General features: G+C 62.6%; 1 pseudogene; it reads left to right on the forward strand.

Annotated features, from left to right (window-relative positions):
• Positions 1–5000, forward strand: part of LOC126433302 (large subunit ribosomal RNA) — a 7963-nt pseudogene that overhangs the window by 703 nt on the left and 2260 nt on the right.

Here is a 5000-nt window from a genome sequence, read left to right on the forward strand (position 1 = left end):
GCAGAGCCCCGGTGTCCTGGCTGGCTGCCCGGCGGTATATCTGGAGGAGTCGATTCGCCCCTTTGGGCGCTCGGGCTCCCGGCAAGCGCGCGCGGTTCTTCCCGGATGACGGACCTACCTGGCCCGGCCCCGGACCCGCGCCGCTGTTGGCTCGGGATGCTCTCGGGCGGAATAATCGCTCCCGTCAGCGGCGCTTCAGCTTTGGACAATTTCACGACCCGTCTTGAAACACGGACCAAGGAGTCTAACATGTGCGCGAGTCATTGGGCTGTACGAAACCTAAAGGCGTAATGAAAGTGAAGGTCTCGCCTTGCGCGGGCCGAGGGAGGATGGGGCTTCCCCGCCCTTCACGGGGCGGCGGCCTCCGCACTCCCGGGGCGTCTCGTCCTCATTGCGAGGTGAGGCGCACCTAGAGCGTACACGTTGGGACCCGAAAGATGGTGAACTATGCCTGGCCAGGACGAAGTCAGGGGAAACCCTGATGGAGGTCCGTAGCGATTCTGACGTGCAAATCGATCGTCGGAGCTGGGTATAGGGGCGAAAGACTAATCGAACCATCTAGTAGCTGGTTCCCTCCGAAGTTTCCCTCAGGATAGCTGGTGCTCGTACGAGTCTCATCCGGTAAAGCGAATGATTAGAGGCCTTGGGGCCGAAACGACCTCAACCTATTCTCAAACTTTAAATGGGTGAGATCTCCGGCTTGCTTGATATGCTGAAGCCGCGAGCAAACGACTCGGATCGGAGTGCCAAGTGGGCCACTTTTGGTAAGCAGAACTGGCGCTGTGGGATGAACCAAACGCCGAGTTAAGGCGCCCGAATCGACGCTCATGGGAAACCATGAAAGGCGTTGGTTGCTTAAGACAGCAGGACGGTGGCCATGGAAGTCGGAATCCGCTAAGGAGTGTGTAACAACTCACCTGCCGAAGCAACTAGCCCTGAAAATGGATGGCGCTGAAGCGTCGTGCCTATACTCGGCCGTCAGTCTGGCAGTCATGGCCGGTCCTTGCGGCCGGCCGCGAAGCCCTGACGAGTAGGAGGGTCGCGGCGGTGGGCGCAGAAGGGTCTGGGCGTGAGCCTGCCTGGAGCCGCCGTCGGTGCAGATCTTGGTGGTAGTAGCAAATACTCCAGCGAGGCCCTGGAGGGCTGACGCGGAGAAGGGTTTCGTGTGAACAGCCGTTGCACACGAGTCAGTCGATCCTAAGCCCTAGGAGAAATCCGATGTTGATGGGGGCCGTCATAGCATGATGCACTTTGTGCTGGCCCCCGTTGGGCGAAAGGGAATCCGGTTCCTATTCCGGAACCCGGCAGCGGAACCGATACAAGTCGGGCCCCTCTTTTAGAGATGCTCGTCGGGGTAACCCAAAAGGACCCGGAGACGCCGTCGGGAGATCGGGGAAGAGTTTTCTTTTCTGCATGAGCGTTCGAGTTCCCTGGAATCCTCTAGCAGGGAGATAGGGTTTGGAACGCGAAGAGCACCGCAGTTGCGGCGGTGTCCCGATCTTCCCCTCGGACCTTGAAAATCCGGGAGAGGGCCACGTGGAGGTGTCGCGCCGGTTCGTACCCATATCCGCAGCAGGTCTCCAAGGTGAAGAGCCTCTAGTCGATAGAATAATGTAGGTAAGGGAAGTCGGCAAATTGGATCCGTAACTTCGGGATAAGGATTGGCTCTGAGGATCGGGGCGTGTCGGGCTTGGTCGGGAAGTGGGTCAGCGCTAACGTGCCGGGCCTGGGCGAGGTGAGTGCCGTAGGGGTGCCGGTAAGTGCGGGCGTTTAGCGCGGGCGTGGTCTGCTCTCGCCGTTGGTTGGCCTCGTGCTGGCCGGCGGTGCAGGATGCGCGCGCCTGCGCGGCGTTCGCGCCCCGGTGCTTCAACCTGCGTGCAGGATCCGAGCTCGGTCCCGTGCCTTGGCCTCCCACGGATCTTCCTTGCTGCGAGGCCGCGTCCGCCTTAGCGTGCTCCTCCGGGGGCGCGCGGGTGCGCGGATTCTCTTCGGCCGCCATTCAACGATCAACTCAGAACTGGCACGGACTGGGGGAATCCGACTGTCTAATTAAAACAAAGCATTGCGATGGCCCTAGCGGGTGTTGACGCAATGTGATTTCTGCCCAGTGCTCTGAATGTCAACGTGAAGAAATTCAAGCAAGCGCGGGTAAACGGCGGGAGTAACTATGACTCTCTTAAGGTGGCCAAGTGGCGGCGGTGTGGCTGCATCCGGACTTGGCTTTTCGAAGTGCGGTCTTGATGTAGTCGTGCTGCTGCTGCGAGGTGCCTTCCTTGGGTTATAGTTACAGGGAGAGGGATGCGCAATACATGGGCCTAGCCCTCTTAGCCTCTCCTCTCCTGCGGTCTTCTCCCCTTCTCGTGGGCCCGCTGATTTTTGCAGAGTGGAAGACCGCACCAGGGGCTTGGGGGGGTTACCAGCCCCCCCTCGCATTATCCCTTTATAGTTGGGGGCAGCCGACAAGAAACAAGAGATGGTGGCCCTTCCGCTGAAGGTGCCACCCCAGCTACCCCAGCACCTATCCGGCCAACCGGCCGTAACGAAAATGCGATAGTTTGTGTAGCTCCCTTTGCTTGCAGTGAGTGCCACCGCACTTTTACCACGAAGAACGGTCTCGGGGTCCATCGCCGCCGCCAACACCCTGCGGCCGCCAACGCTGAGATCGTGACGGAGAGGCATCGCGCGAGGTGGACGGAGGAAGAAGTCCTGTCGCTCGCCAAGGCAGAGGCCGAACTGTTCCTGGAGAGGGACGCCCGGTTCTTCTTTGTAAATCAAGAACTTACCAGGATGTTCCCCGACCGAACGCTTGAGGCAATCAAGTGCCGACGGCGGCAAGCCGCCCACAAGCAGCTTGTCCGCCAATTCATGGAGGCACTTGAGATCGGTCGGGGTGAAGAGCCGGCGTCCCGCCGTGGAGCAGCGAGCTCGCTGCCTGACGCGGGCGAGGCCGCTGCGCCGCCCGTCGACGCAGCCGAGGACTTCGCGGCCGACACCACCGGGCCGCCGCCGGAGGGGCCGACTGACGCCGCCATCTGGGAGCATCTGGCGGGGCTACCTGCTTCCGCCCAGCGTTTCTCTGCCCTGGATCGAGTCATTGGTCTGGGGCGGGGCACGCCGCCCGATGTCATCCTGGGCATGCTCCCGGATGCCCTTGCGTCGGTCGGGTCCAGGGGGGAGAGGTCGATCACCAGGACACAGCGGCCGCGCCAACCATCCAAGCGGCCGCCTGCCGCCCCGCCGCTGCAGAAGCGCAAGCGGCGCCGCTGGGAATACGCGCGGACACAGGACGCCTTCCGTAGGTCGCGTGCGCGTTGCGTGCGCGGCTTGCTGGACGGCACCCTGCTGCAGCCGCCACCCGACATCCCCGGTCTGCTGGACTTCTGGGCGGACCTCTTCACGAAGAAGCCGATCTCCACCGCCGGCTTCATCCGTGACCGCCTTCTCCCGCACTCGGAGCCTGTCGCTCCTGAGTGCCTATGGGGGCCGGTCACACGTGAGGAGGTCGCTGCTGCCTTGCCGCCCAGGGGATCGGCAGCCGGGCCGGACGGCCTGACTCCAGCGGAGCTGCGGCGCCTGCCGCATGAAGTCCTGGTGAAACTCTTGAACCTCTTCCTCCTGGCCCGCGCCCTCCCCGAGCGTCTGCTTCGCGCCCGGACGTCACTTCTCCCCAAAACGGCTGCACCAACATCCCCCGCTGACTTTCGCCCCATTACGGTCTGCTCGGTGTTGGCGCGGACCTTTCACAAGGTTCTCGCGTCACGCCTGATGCGTGCATGTGCTGTGGACGAACGTCAGCGGGCATTCATCCCCCGGGATGGGATGTTGGAAAACACCTTCATCTTGGACACTGCTCTCACCGACGCAGTCCGCTCCTGTCGCTCTGTTTTTGTGGCATCGATCGACGTCTCTAAAGCGTTCGATTCGGTGGACCATGCCGCCCTCCGCCCCGTGCTGAGGGCTCATGGCCTGCCGGATTGCTTTATTGAGTACGTCGAAAGGTGTTACGAGGGTAGCACGACGGTGATAGCGGGCGGCGCCGACGTGGGCGTGCCCCTGCAGCCGGCTAGGGGTGTGCGTCAGGGTGACCCCCTCTCCCCCCTCCTTTTCAATTTTGCGGTGGACTATGTTTTGAGTCAACTTCCCTCCCACATCGGAGCTCGGATCCTTGGTCGCAGAGTTAACGCTGCGGCCTTCGCAGATGACGTCCTGCTTTTTGCATCGACCGCGAGGGGATTGCAGTCCCTCATCGACGCAGCCGTCGCAGCCCTCGCCCATCTGGGGCTGCAGATCAACGCCCGGAAGTGTTTCACCCTCGCCTTAGTCGCGTCTGGGCGCGACAAGAAGGTGAAGGTCGACGCCGACGTTACCTTCAAAGCGGGCAACGCCACCGTGCCCGCCCTACGTGTGGGTGAAACCTTCCGGTACCTGGGACTGCAATTCTCCACCGCTGGTCGCTGCGTTTTCAACCCACGACGCCACCTGGTGGAGCAGCTGGACGTCATCTCCCGAGCTCCGCTCAAGCCGCAACAGCGCCTCCACGCCCTCACCACCGTACTTCTGCCTGGCCTGTACCATGGGCTGGCCCTCAGCCGCACCCGAGTGGGTGCGTTGAAAGCGGCAGATGTGACCATCCGTGCCGCCGTCAGGAGATGGTTCCGCCTTCCGGCGGACACTCCCCTGGGCTACTTCCACGCTCCTGTAGCCCAGGGAGGCCTCGGCATCCCATCATGCCGATGGATGGGGCCAACACTTCGCCGGTCCCGTCTCCTGGCGCTGAAGAGGATTGGGCCAGCCGCCGACGGTGCAGGCCGGGACGAGGTGCAGCGTGAGATTGAGGCGCTGGAGCGGCATCTTATGTGGGAGGGCCACCTCCTCAAATCGTCGACGCAGGTTGGAGAGATGTGGGCCGCGCGCCTGCACGTTGCCTTTGACGGTGCGGCGCTGTCATCTTCCGCCGCCGTCAAGGGGCAACACCAGTGGGTCGCTGACACCAGTCGCCT

Source organism: Schistocerca serialis, unplaced genomic scaffold (genome assembly GCF_023864345.2).
Source record: "Schistocerca serialis cubense isolate TAMUIC-IGC-003099 unplaced genomic scaffold, iqSchSeri2.2 HiC_scaffold_1162, whole genome shotgun sequence".
Taxonomy (NCBI): domain Eukaryota; kingdom Metazoa; phylum Arthropoda; class Insecta; order Orthoptera; family Acrididae; genus Schistocerca; species Schistocerca serialis.